The sequence below is a fragment of the Triticum aestivum genome, chromosome 3D (assembly GCF_018294505.1).
Source record: "Triticum aestivum cultivar Chinese Spring chromosome 3D, IWGSC CS RefSeq v2.1, whole genome shotgun sequence".
In the NCBI taxonomy this organism is placed as follows: Eukaryota; Viridiplantae; Streptophyta; class Magnoliopsida; order Poales; family Poaceae; genus Triticum; species Triticum aestivum.
In genome coordinates, this window is record NC_057802.1 from 208,864,618 (window position 1) to 208,879,965 (window position 15,348).

A 15,348-nucleotide genomic window follows, 5' to 3' on the forward strand; every position below is an offset into this window, starting at 1 on the left:
GAAAAGGTGTTCTTTGGCCTTCCAGAAGCCGACGGGGTCATATATTTGTGAATTATTAGTTAGGTCATATATCTTTCGATTTTGTTATGAAAAACATCATATATAATTGTGTTGATCGGGTAGTTTTAAATGTGCAGTTGTTTCATCGCTGCGAGGTTTGGTGTTCGACGACCTCGCCGTGCGTTTGACGAGCTCTGCCCCTTTGTTCGTGGGTGAGCACAAATGACATGTCCTCCTCCCCCATTAATTATTTGATCTATTCCGATGAAACTTGATAGCTAGATATATATGTGTCTTGAATCATCAGTATGCGTAACCAATATGTGTCTCCCGTTCGAAAGCGTCATAGTTATAAATATGCATGCATTTGCATATTTATAACCTTGATTCTTTCGAATTGTCCAACGCTATCCATGGACAGCCCGAGTATGTTTAGATTGGGTTCGTTTTCCCATATGCTTTGCTCTGGATCCGACGCATAAATTTCGTCAGTGCCTCCCCTGTTGTTCTCCGGGTACACATCCTCTCTGTTTATTGCAGAGACGTGTATCAGGAGAACAGCGGGGAGGTGCTGCCGAAATTTTGCGTAGGATCCGGGGCATAGCATGGGAAAATGAACCCAATCTAAACATACTCGGGTGGGATTAGGACCTATCATTACCTATTAGAGTGTAGGTTGCATGGACGTAATAAAATTGACAAAGTAGATCAACTGATGAATACATACATGGTGAATTATATATATATATTTGTTGTGTGTCTAGTAGCTCTAAAAGTCAAGATGAGTGATCGTGCGTGGATGTACACCGGTCACACTGGTCAGAACAAATGGAGCACTGAATGGTTCACAAAAACCAAGGGTTTTGTGCGAGCCGCATTTGCAAATGGCCAGAGGAAAACCTGGTGCCCCTGTTTACGGTGCGGCAATTGGGAAAAGAGGACAGAGGCTGAAATGGGCAAACACCTGCAGAAGAGTGGTTTTACGCCCGATTATACGGTGTGGACATTTCATGGTGAGTCTGCCCAACGTGACCGAGCTGAGGTGGATCGTCGTCGCACCGACGAGCATGGTGCCGGTATGGAAAACATGGTGCAAGACTTTGATGATGCTCGGGATTCGGACGAGGAGATGGAGGAATCTGCAAAGGCCTTCAATGAAATGTTGGAGTCTTCAAAACGTCCGCTCCATGAGGACACTGAGCTTTGTCAGTTGGATGCCATCTCACAAGTAATGGCTCTGAAGGCTCAGTTCAACTTGGGCAGAGAATGCTACGATGCAATGATGACAGTATTTGGACGCTTTCTACCCAAAGGCCATGTAATGCCTGCAAACCTGTACCAGTCGGACAAAATCCTCCGTGCACTGAAGATGCCCTATGATAAGATACATGCCTGTGAGAAAGGATGTGTCTTGTTTAGGCTTGACTATGCGGACTTGAACTGTTGTCCCATTTGCAAGTCTTCCAGGTATGTTGTGGTAGACAACGGTATGGGTGAGAAGACACAGACCAAAATCCCCGTTAGTGTTCTTCGGTATATGCCAATCGTACCAAGACTTCAACGTCTTTTCATGGTCGAAGAGACGGCCAGACAGATGACATGGCACAAAACGGGCAAAAGAACCGAACTAGATGCAGATGGGAATCTGATGATTGTACACACATCGGATGGTGTTGCGTGGAAAAAGTTTGATGAATTACATGGTGACAAAGCGGCAGATCCGAGGCATCCTCGAGTCGGCGTCAGCACGGATGGGTTCAGTGTGTTTGGTATGACGGCAGCCCAATACAGTTGTTGGCCCGTATTTGTCTTTCCACTCAATCTCCCCCCCCGGACAGATTATGCAAAGAAAGAACATTTTCCTGACGTTGATAATTCCAGGGCCCAACTATCCGAGGAAAAATATGAATGTGTACATGCAACCGCTTAAGGATGAATTGCAAGAAGCCTGGGATAATGGGTTCAAGACATACGATGCCTATAGCAAACGGAACTTCATAATGCGTGTCTGGTACATGTACTCGACGCATGACTTGCCGGCGTATGCGCTATTCGTTGGCTGGTGTGTGCATGGAAGGTTCCCGTGCCCCACATGCAAGGGAGCTCTTGAGTTTCGTTGGCTTCAGGCCGGTCGCAAGTTTTCTTGCTTCGACATGCATAGAGAGTTCCTGAATCCTCGCCATAAGTTCAGGAAAGACAAGAAGAACTTCATCAGAGGTAGAGTTGTCAAAAACTCTGCACCACATGCATTGACAGGCCAACAGACCCTGGATCAGTTAAATGCTCTCGAGCCAGATCTCGAGCGTCCAGGGTACTTCAAGGGGTATAATTCTAAGCACGCCTGGACTCACAAAACATGCTTATGGGATCTGCCTTACTTCAAAGACCTCCTTTGCCCACACAACATCGACGTGATGCACACTGAGAAGAATATCGCCGAGGCACTTTTTGGTACATTGTTCGGCATAGATGGGAAGTCAAAGGATAATACTAAGGCTAGAGTCGATCTGGAGGCGCTATGTGATAGGCCGTTACAAAACATGAAAGAACCGAAAGGAAAGCAGAACTGGACGAAGCCAAAGGCATGGTTCAATCTTGGAAGGCCGGCTATGAGGGAAATTATCTTGTGGGTGAAAATGCAGTTGATGTTCCCCGATGGGTATGCAGCGAATCTACAGAGGGGAGCCAATCTTGATAAATTGAAGATATTTGGTCTCAAGAGTCATGATTGGCACATATGGATTGAGCGGGTAATGCCGGTGATGTTGCGTGGCTTCATCCCTGAGGATGAATGGCTAGTACTGGCAGAACTCAGCTATTTCTTCCGTGTTCTTTGTGCGAAAGAACTATCGCCTAGCGTGCTAGAAGAAATGGAAGAGTTGGCGCCGGAGTTGATCTGCAAGTTAGAGAAGATCTTTCCACCGGGCTTCTTTAATCCAATGCAACATTTGATTTTGCATCTCCCGACCGAGGCAAGATTGGGGGGGCCCGTGCAAAATCGTTGGTGCTACCCAACTGAGAGGATGCAGAAGACGCTTCGACAAAAATGTAAAAATAAACGTAGAATTGAAGCATCGATGGCTGAGGCATTCATCACTGAGGAGGCGGCAAACTTCGTGACAGCACACTACGAAGCCAAAAATCGTCATTTGCATAATTCGAAGCCTCGGTACAATGCTGACGACCCTAAAAAGGGTGGATCCAACCTCAGCCTATTCAAAGGGAATCTCGCACCAGCCAGTGTTTCAAATCCAGTATCTTTGGATAACGAACAATGGCGGACCATTTCGTTGTATATCTTCAACAACCTGATAGAAGTGTGGCCGTACATCGAGTAAGTTCTCGGTACATAGTTTCGCAACTTCTATTTCCTTTGAATTGCTCTTATTCCTGGATATTTCATACAGTCGATACGTCGCCTTATTCTCGTATGCAGCGGTGATCCAAAAGGATTCCGTCGAAGAGTATGAGCTTCTCGCAAAGCAAGGAGGTGGCTATCCCGGTTTCTTCTCTTGGTTCAAACAAATGGTAATTTCTATTAGACTTGTAGGCTAATTTGTAGGCGGCTATCCCGGTTTCATTCGCTAATTTGTGCGTAATGCAACAATCCTTTCATATTAAACTTGTAGGCTAATTCAGAGTCTATGGACGCCGAATTGAGACAAGTCGCTAATGGTTTTGACTATAAGGTCCGTTCATTTGACAAATACGACATCAACGGGTATCGCTTTCGTACCTATGGCAAAGAGCTATCTATGGCCGACCGAAAGTCTACAAATTGTTGTGTATCTGCTATCGGCGAAGGAGGTACCGAGTATTATGGGAGAGTTGAAGCAATTTATGAAGTTCTATTCTATGGTGAAAACCCACCGAATGTCGTAGTCTTCAAATGTTATTGGTTTCAGCCGAAGGAGACTAGAAGGACTCATGAACATATAGGGCTAGTTGAAATCAACCAAAGCACCCATTTAGATGTTCCTGATGTCTATATTATGGCTCAACAGGCGACCCAAGTATTCTATCTACCGTGGGCCTGCCAAACTAATCCAAATCTGAAAGGTTGGGATGTCGTTTATGAAGTGCCGCCACGTGCTAGACTATCTCCCCCAAAGGAAGAGGATTATGAACCTCACATTAACCCAGACACATATGAAGGAGAATTCTTCCAAGAGACACGTCTTTCCAAAAAGCGTTTCAAGAACCGCTATACTTCACCCCAAAACATTGAAGTAGACAGCGACAGTGAATCCGACATCACCCCAGAGGAGGAACAAGAAGAGCCGGAACAAGAAGAGGTTACTGCTGCGGATGACCTGTCATTGCTTCACCGATTACGTCAAGGTGGCCTTGCACATGTTGATGCCACTGAACCCTATGAGCCCGTCATTGATTATAGTGATGATGATGATTATGCATTTATTGATGATACTGATCGAGATTATTAGTAGTGTCAGGTATTAAATTTTTTAATGTTGTACTTGATGATGATACACTTAAGTGATACACATATTATTATTCATGTAGGTCTTTTTTTTATGTTGTACTAATTTCGTTTACTGTTTGTCATGGCAGGTGTTGAAAGATGGTGGGCGCTGGTCGGGAGCGCGCCAAGGCCCCTTCTTCGTCGGCGCGTGGTCTGAGGTCTTCGATTCCAGACGTACCTCTCCGTCGAGCGTTGCTGGACAGTATGTCCACACCGCCGGGCCCTTCTTCGTCGACCGCGGTGCCCAGCAGGGGACGAGGTAGGAAGAGAGGAGGTGGGGCACGTGGTCGCGGGAGAGGAGGTAGGGTGACTGCTAGGGCACCTTCCTCGCCGCCACCCCCAGCTGTTTCACCCGAGCACGTGTCTGCTAGGGTGGACTCGTCCGAGGAGGAGGCTACACGGACTCCGGTCCACGAGCCTCCGGTCCACGGGTCTTGGGCCCACGAGCCTCGGGTCGACTGGCCTTCGGCCCACGAGAGTTCGGCCCACGAGACCCCGGAGGAGCACACGTCCGGATGGGGTACCTGGCCGGATCAGCCCGAGGAGCCGAGTGGCCATGCTGGTGATGGCGGGGAGCCTACTGATCTTGAGGAGGAGGGTGGCACCGTGTACCAGCGTGGTGCTACACGGCTCCCGTCCGTGCCGGCGACCCGCGAGCAGAGGTGGTTGATCTTCCCTGATGGGGAGAGGTACGTAAGTGCATTTAATATTTTTGTACCTTCTGCATTCACGTTTCTTCAAATAACTAATGCGTTGGCCTTGTCATGCTGCAGGGGTTGGGACCACCATCATAGTGTCCGCCGGCCCAACTCCGTCCTTGGAGTTCTTTGCCGGCAAAACTTCCCGGGGTTTGTCACGTTGCCTGGTGAGGGTCGGCTTCCAGAGCTTGGGTTGAGCTGGGAGCACTACGTGGCTGCCCCGGCCCCGCCGGATGTCATTATCGACGGTGTCTTGTGCGACACGAGGGCAGACATGGTGATCAGGACGTTCTGGGTAATTTCTCCTTTACACATTTCAAAATCTTCAACTAGCTAGTTATTAATTGTACTAATCAATATTGTCTCATTTGATTGCAGACATTCTACAGGTGTGAGGAGGGATATGAGGAGGACAGCGCAAATGTTATCCAGAACGTCTGCAAGCGCCTACTCCAGAACTTACGGCACGAGGCTCGGGTGTAGGCTGTTCGAGACTACTACGCCTTGCGTGGTATCAAGAAGACCAAGCCGGCATGCCGCGATAAGTTCCTGAGTAAGGAGCAGTACATGAAGGTAATTCTTAAGGCCTTCTACTTAAGTTCCTTCATTTAGTAATTCTTAGCCGTAGCGCTCAAGTTTCTATTTGCTAACTTAGGCGCCTCCGAGATGGTGTGCGGATCGGATGGATTGTTGGGAGGTGTTGGTCGATGAGTGGTGCTCACAAGAATGGCTAGCCCTCCACAACCAGGCCAAGGACAAACGTGCCCAAATGGAAGGTGTGCCACACCATCAAGGCAGCTCCAACTTATATCAGTTCGGGCGCAACTGGGTATGTGGTTTGCTTCATGATTCATGCAATTCATTCATCATGCTAGCTTGAGCCCTTTAGTTACTAATTTTCATTGTTTCTCTCTTTCAGGCACGCCACAATAAGGCGGATAAGGTGCCAGAGGTGTACGACCTGTATGCCATGGCCCACACTGGCTCTTACAAGAAAGTTAAGGCTTTCTCTCAGTCTGACCTCGATGATGCAAACAACTTCACCAACATCTCCTCCCACAACAAGCTCGTGAGATATAGAGATGAGGGGAAGGCGAGGAAAGGGGAGGACTTTAACCCGAGCCAGGGTCCCATTGATCCAGAGCTGGTGATGATATCTGGTGGCGGGAGGTCCCATGGCTCCATAGCCATTCGATATGGACTTATCCGTTGTCCTAGCACTCTCCCGGAGATCAAGGCGCGCCAGTCGAGCTCCGCTCCTGAGATAAGGCCTCGTGAACGGCCAGTGCAACTCGCCATCAAGGTTAGTGATACGTACTCAGCTATCTTTCTCCATTACATTGTGTGCGCTTCCATCAATGATTACAAATGGTCATGTGAGTGGTGTTGCAGGCTGCTATACAGAGTGAGAGAGATAGAATGGAGAAACTTCTGGCGGAGGCGGCGGAGAGGCAGCGGGAGTTGGAGGAGAGGACGACAAAGATGATGGAGGAGGAGAGGGCACGGAATGACATGCAGGCAACGGCCATGTACGAGCTCCTTGTGGTAAGTTTCTTCTGCAGATTAGCCAAAACATTCATGTAGTGTTTGTCTCATTACTAACTAGTATGACTGAGTCGTCAAAACCAAATGTGCAGTCTGTGTGCGAGAAGACCGGTCAGACCGCTCCGCCGATGCCAGTGATTGCTCCTGGGACCACGGTGAGTTTAATTTGAATGGACATTACTTGCTAGTCTTAACATTTGAGTGTCATAATGCTAACGAGACATTGGAAATGATCTTTGGTGCAGCTTAACTCCAGAAACGCATCGCATGATCCTTCTCCAGCTACCGGCACTAGCCAACCCGCTCCTACACCTCCCTGATCACGGTAAGTTTCTCTAGTGTTTTGCTTAACAAATGCATAAAGACCTAGACTTAGCTTTATTTCCTCCAATATGCTTACCATAATGACCTAGAGTTAGCTTCTTTTCCTCCAAAATGACTTAATAAGCTTACTGACCTCATAAACCATCCATTTTACCTAAGTTAGCTCTAAAACGACATGTACTTAGCTTACTTATGTCAAAAATTGCATAATTAGCTCATAAACGACCCATTTCACCTAGGTTAACTCATAAACGACCCATTTCACCTAGGTTAGCTCATAAACGACCCATTTCACCTAGGTTAGCTCATAAACGACCCATTTCACCTAGGTTAGCTCATAAATGACCCATTTCACCTAAGTTAGCTCAAAAAGATCCATTTCAACTAAATTAGCTCATAAATGATCCATTTCACCTAAGTTAGCTCAAAAACGATCCATTTCAACTAAATTAGCTCAAAAATGATCCATTTCAACAAAGTTAGCTCAAAAACGATCCATTTCAACTAAGTTAGCTCAAAAACGATCCATTTGACCTAAGTGAGCTAAAAAACGATCCATTTCACCTTAGTTACCTCAAAAACGATCCATTTCAACTAAGTTAGCTCAAAAACGATCCATTTCAACTAGGTTAGCTCCAAAATGACCCATTTCACCTTACTTAGCTCAAAAACGATGCCCTTCACCTTAGTTAGCTCATAAACGACCCATTTCAACTAAGTTAGCTCATAAATAATCCATTTCAACTAAGTTAGCTCATAAACAACCCATTTCAACTTAGTTAGCTCATATATGATCCATTTCACCTAAGTTAGCTCATATATGACATATACTTCTTGTTCTAGTCTTCTTCTTGTTCTAGTCACCTATTTCTAACTTTCTTATTTACCATTTTGCAGATTTCATTCACTTGATGGAAGCTAGCTAGCTATGATGGAGTGCTTGCTTTTCCTTTGATGAAACTTTGCATTGTATCTAGCTTGCTATCTTCATGACACTTTGCATTGTAATATATATATGGATGGAACAATGTGTATGGATGGAACTTCCTTATGTATGAACAATGTGTATGGATGAAACTGATGTGATATGTGATATGAAACTTATGTGCTAGATATGTGTTGGATATGTGCTGGATATGAAACTTATATATGTGATATGTGCTGCAAATTGTGGGATTTAATAAAAAACAGAAAAAACAGACAATATGCAGGCTCTTTGCCGTCTGCCACCGACGGCAAAGAGCTCTTTGCCGTCTGCCGCGGACGGCAAAGAAGCCACGTGGCAGCCAACTGTGCTTCCTGGGAGCTGACCCATTTGGTCAGTTTGCCTACAGTGGCAGACGGCAAAGACTTTGCCGTCCATGGCAGACGGCAAAGAACCTGGTCAGTTTGCCTACAGTGGCAGACGGCAAAGAACCTGCACTTTGCCATTAGTGGCAGACGGCAAAGAACCTGCCATCTAGTGACGTGTAGATGACATCATATGGCGGACGGCAAAGACCAAAGGCTCTTTGCCGTCTGCGGCGGACGGCAAAGGTCTGCCGTTAGCCACTTAACGAACTGACAGCGCAAATATTGCCGTCCGCCCTCTTTGCCGTCCGCCGCCGGGAAGCAGACGGCAAAGCAGCTGTTTACCGTAGCCTTCTTTGCCGGAGCCTTTTGCCGTCAGCGGCTGACGGCAAAGGTCTTTGCCGTCCGCCTTTTGAGCCTTTGCCGTCCGCCATGGCAGACGGCAAAGTAGCTGTTTCCTGTAGTGGTGGCCTGAGTAGTGAAACTATTTCACATTGTTTTAACTGACGGCCAAACTCGTAACTCAAATATTTTACCTCTGCGATCATATCGTAGAAACTTTTGTTTTCTTGTTATGATGATTCTCCACTTCACTCTGAAATTCTTTGAACTTTTCAAATGTTTCAGACTTGTGTTTGATCAAGTAGATATAGCCATATCTGCTCAAATCATCTGTGAAGGTCAGAAAATAACGATACTTGACGTGAGCCTTATCACTCATCGGACCGCATACATCAGTATGTATTATTTCCAATAAGTCAGTTGCTCGCTCCATTGTCCCGGAGAACGGAGTCTTAGTCATCTTGCCCATGAGGCATGGTTCGCAAGCATCAAATGATTCATAATCAAGTGATTCCAAAAGTCCATCAGCATGGAGTTTCTTCATGCGCTTTACACCAATATGACCTAAACGGTAGTGCCACAAATAAGTTGCACTATCATTATTAACTTTGCATCTTTTGGCTTCAATATTATGAAAATATGTATCGCCACGATCGAGATCCAACAAGCCATTTTCATTGGGTGTATGACCATAGAAGGTTTTATTCATGTAAACAGAACAACAATTATTCTCTAACTTACATGAATAACCGTATTGCAATAAACATGATCCAATCATATTCATGCTCAATGCAAACACTAAATAACATTTATTTTAGGTTCAACACTAATCCCGAAAGTATAGGGAGTGTGCGATGATGATCATATCAATCTTGGAACCACTTCCAACACACATCGTCACTTCACCCTTAACTTGTCTCTGTTTGTTCTGCAACTCTGGTTTCGAGTTACTAATCATAGCAATTGAACTAGTATCAAATACTTAGGGGTTGCTATAAACACTAGTAAAGTACACATCAATAACATGTATATCAAATATACCTTTGTTCACTTTGCCATCCTTCTTATCCGCCAAATACTTGGGGTAGTTCCGCTTCCAGTGACCAGTTCTTTTGAAGTAGAAGCACTCAGTCTCAGGCTTAGGTCCAGACTTTTGCTTCTTCACTTGAGCAGCAACTCGCTTGCCGTTCTTCTTGAAGTTCCCCTTCTTCCCTTTGCCCTTTTCTTGAAACTAGTGGTCTTGTCAACCATCAACACTTGATGTTTTTCTTGATTTCTACCTTCGTCGATTTCAGCATCACGAAGAGCTTGGGAATCGTTTCCGTTATCCCTTGCATATTATAGTTCATCACGAAGTTCTAGTAACTTGGTGATAGTGACTAGAGAATTCTGTCAATCACTATCTTATCTGGAAGATTAACTCTCACTTGATTCAAGTGAATGTAGTACTCAGACATTCTGAGCACATGCTCACTAGCTGAGCAGTTCTCCTCCATCTTGTAGGCAAAGTACTGTCAGAGGTCTCATACCTCTCGACACGGGCATGAGTATGAAATACCAATTTCAATTCTTGGAACATCTTATATGCTCCGTGGCGTTCAAAACATTTTTTAAGTCCCGATTCTAAGCCGTTAAGCATGGTGCACTAAACTATCAAGTAGTCATCATACTGAGCTAGCCAAAAGTTCATAACGTCTGCATCTGCTCCTGCAATAGGTCTGTCACCTAGCGGTGCATCAAGGACATAATTCTTCTGAGCAGCAATGAGGATAATCCTCAGATCACGGATCCAATCCGCATCATTGCTACTAACATCTTTCAACTCAGTTTTCTCTAGGAACATATCAAAATAAAACAGGGGTGCTAAACGCGAGCTATTGATCTACAACATAGATATGCTAATACTACCAGGACTAAGTTCATGATAAATTAAAGTTCAATTAATCATATTACTTAAGAACTCCCACTTAGATAGACATCCCTCTAATCATCTAAGTGATCACGTGATCCAAATCAACTAAACCATAACCGATCATCACGTGTAATGGAGTAGTTTTCAATGGTGAACATCACTATGTTGATCATATCTACTATATGATTCACGCTCGACCTTTCGGTCTCAGTGTTCCGAGGCCATATCTGCATATGCTAGGCTCGTCAAGTTTAACCTGAGTATTCTGCGTGTGCAAAACTGGCTTGCACCCGTTGTAGATGGACGTAGAGCTTATCACACCCGATCATCACGTGGTGTCTGGGCACGACGAACTTTGATAACAGTGCATACTCAGGGAGAACACTTTTATCTTGAAATTTAGTGAGAGATCATCTTATAATGCTACCATCAATCAAAGCAAGATAAGATGCATAAAAGATAAACATCACATGCAATCAATATAAGTTATATGATATGGCCATCATCATCTTGTGCTTGTGATCTCCATCTCCGAAGCACCATCATGATCACCATCGTCACCGGCGCGACACCTTGATCTCCATCGTAGCATCGTTGTCGTCTCGCCAATCTTATGCTTCTACGACTATCGCTACCGCTTAGTGATAAAGTAAAGCATTACAGGGCGATTGCATTGCATACAATAAAGCGACAACCATATGGCTCCTTCCAGTTGCCGATAACTCGGTTACAAAACATGATCATCTAATACAATAAAATTTAGCATCATGCTTTGACCATATCACATCACAACATGCCCAGCAAAAACAAGTTAGACGTCCTCTACTTTGTTGTTGCAAGTTTTACGTGGCTGCTACGGGCTTAGCAAGAACCGTTCTTACCTACGCATCAAAAACCACAACGATAGTTTGTCAAGTTGATGCTGTTTTAACCTTCGCAAGGACCGGGTGTAGCCACACTCGGTTCAACTAAAGTTGGAGAAACTGACACCCGCCAGCCACCTATGTGCAAAGCACGTCGGTAGAACCAGTCTAGCGTAAGCGTACGCGTAATGTCGGTCCGGGCCGCTTCATCCAACAATACTGCCGAACCAAAGTATGACATGGTGGTAAGCAGTATGACTTATATCGCCCACAACTCACTTGTGTCTACTCGTGCATATGACATCTACGCATAAAACCTGGCTCGGATGGCACTGTTGGGGAACGTAGTAATTTCAAAAAAAAATCCTACGCACACGCAAGATCATGGTGATGCATAGCAACGAGAGGGGAGACTGTTGTCCACGTACCCTCGTAGACCGAAAGCGGAAGCGTTAGCACAACGCGGTTGATGTAGTCGTATGTCTTCACGATCCGACCGATCAAGTACCGAACGTACGGCACCTCCGAGTTCAGCACACGTTCAGCCCGATGACGTCCCTCGAACTCCGATCCAGCCGAGTGTTGAGGGAGAGTTTCGTCAGCACGACGGCGTGATGACGATGATGCTGTTCTACCGACGCAGGGCTTCGCCTAAGCACCGCTACAGTATTATCGAGGTGGACTATGGTGGAGGGGGCACCGCACACGGCTAAAAGATCAAATCAATTGTTGTGTCCTTTAGGGTGCCCCCTGCCCCTGTATATAAAGGAGCAAGGGGGGAGGTGCGGCCGGCCAGGAGGGGGCGCGCCAGGAGGAGTCCTACTCCCACCGGGAGTAGGACTCCCTCCCTTTTCCTTGTTGGATTAGAGTGGAGGGGGAAAGAGGAGGGAGAGAGGAAGGAAAGGGGGGGCGCCGCCCCCTCTCCTTGTCCTATTCGGACTAGGGGGGAGGGGCGCGCAGCCCTGCCCTGGCCGCCTCTCCTATTCTCCACAAAGGCCCACTATGGCCCATTAAGCCCCTGGGGGGTTCCGGTAACCCCTCGGTACTCCGGTAAAATCCCGATTTCACCCGGAACACTTCCGATATCCAAATATAGGCTTCCAGTAATGTCTCGACCATTTCGAGACTCCTCGTCATGTCCGTGATCACATCCGGGACTCCAAACAACCTTCGGTACATCAAAACTCATAAACTCATAATATAACCGTCATCGAAACTTTAAGCGTGCGGACCCTACGGGTTCGAGAACTATGTAGACATGACCGAGACACGTCTCCGGTCAATAACCAATACCGGAACCTGGATGCTCATATTGGCTCCCACATATTCTACGAAGATCTTTATCGGCGGACTGCATAACAACATACGTTGTTCCCTTTGTCATCGTTATGTTACTTGCCCAAGATTTGATCGTCGGTATCTCAATACCTAGTTCAATCTCGTTACCGGCAAGTCTCTTTACTCGTTCTATAATACATCATCACGCAACTAACTCATTAGTTGCAATGCTTGCAAGGCTTAAGTGATGTGCATTACCGAGAGGGCCCAGAGATACCTCTCCGACAATCGGAGTGACAAATCCTAATCTCGAAATACGCCAAACCAACGAGTACCTTCGGAGACACCTGTAGAGCACCTTTATAATCACCCAGTTATGTTGTGACGTTTGGTAGCACACAAAGCATTCCTCCGTTAAACGGGAGTTGCATAATCTCATAGTCATAGGAACATGTATAAGTCATGAAGAAAGTAGTAGCAACATACTAAACGATCGAGTGCTGAGCTAACGGAATGGGTCAAGTCAATCACATCATTCTCCTAATGATGTGATCCCATTAATCAAATGACAACTCATGTCAATGGCTAGGAAACATAACCATCTTTGATCAACAAGCTAGTCAAGTAGAGGCATACTAGTGACACTCTGTTTGTCTATGTATTCACACAAGTATCATGTTTCCGGTTAATACAATTCTAGCATGAATAATAAACATTTATCATGATATAAGGAAATAAATAATAACTTTATTATTGCCTCTAGGGCATATTTCCTTCAAAAACCACACAGATGAAGCACTTCTCAAGGACAATACCACTTTCCCATGACAGTATCTAAACAGTAGCACAACACCAATAGAGATGACAAAGCTCAATCATATGGATGAAATCCATGGGCAAGTACCAACCTTTGTCAGGAGGCTTATTGTGTAGAGCATACAGATCAAGCACTTCTCCGAAACCATCGGTTTGCTATCTACTGTGGTTGCCATGCTTACTATATACTCCTCGATTAGTTTAATGTTTCCAACATCTTCTTGTGCAATTCCACTAAAATATATGGTATCTTCAAAGAAGATCCCTGTTTGCACAAGTAGAGATAATTACATATTACATTAAAAGTGGCATCAAATCAGTGGCAAAATAATTGCTCGTTCCAACCATAGCAATAAATTAAGATGCAAAACTATATCATTACTTGTGTCATCATAGTTCCAGTGCTTCATTACAGCACCGAGAGTTGATTTTTATTTTTCTTCCGCTTGTTCTTCCCCTTCATCACTTGGTTCAATAACAGACAAGCTTTGCCTTCAATGTAAGCTTTGGCATGTCAATTAGGGAGCACAAGTATAGCACTAAACAACGACATTAATTTTCTGATGAAAGTGGCAAAATACAGGCCAACAGTTGTGAAATATCCTTATCTTACCTCAATGGGATATTACGATGCACATACAGATTGGAAGTCTTGTCTCCATTTTTGTAGTTCACTAAAATCAAGCAACATTACCGTACAAGTAGCACAACATATGAAAGCACACTGCACAATCATGTGAAAGAAGGCTAGTACTGACCTCACATGACGCGGAATTCAAACAACTCACAACAAGAAGATCTGAACCAAATTTGCCAACACGGATAGGAAGTAAGATCTCCTCTTGTGCAGTTCCACTAAGATCAAGCAATCAAGCAACATTGTCGGTGTGACATTTTGGTTGAACTGTACAAAACACTCTTAAAACAAAAGTGTTTTGTGCAGTGCAACAAAAGGTCACAATAGCAACGAAATGAACTAGATAACCTTGTTTACACAGAGGTGCAAAGGAAACAACTAGTGGTCAATAATGGTGGATGACATAGATGCCAACAAAAAGAAGCATCTAACTTATCTAAATGGGAAAGAAAGCAAGACAGTAGCATTTCTCAAACGGTGGCATTGATTCATATTAATAGAGAGATTATATTAACAATAAAATTCGTTAAAAATGTAATTTGCTTTTAACTGTGGCATTGAATCAATTTTCCAGCGGCATTATTAGAGGGTGTTTGTTTACAGGGACTTTTTTTTGTAGGGACTTAAAAAAGTCCCTTTCAGTCCCATCTAAACCAAACAGGAGGGACTTTTAGGGACTAAAAGTGGGCATTTGGGACTAAAGAAAGAAGACCCCGAGGGAGAGTCTTTTTGGGACTTTTTCCAACAGTTGCCCCTGCCCCGCATCGCACCTTATTTCAATTAGTTCATTACTAGGGGTAACATGGTCTTTTAGCATGTCATTTAATAACCTCTAGTCCATGTTTAGTCCATTGAACCAAGCATGTAGGGACTAGGGACTTTTTAGTTGGGACTAAAAAAGTCCTAGGACTTTTTAACCGAACAGGGCCTTAGATTAACAACAACTAAAGAGGTGCACGGGACAGTGGATGCACCAGCACCATTTGCATCTACCGATGTATGAAGGGGTGATGCACAGTCTGTTGCAACAAAGAACAAACAACCAAGGAGCATATTTGTGTTGGTCCCAGTTTTGTTATCTTTAGAGACCTTTCCCTATGTGAGCGCAGCAAATCTAGTCCTGCTCAAACTCTACAGCCTTGTCCCCCAAAACAAAAAGA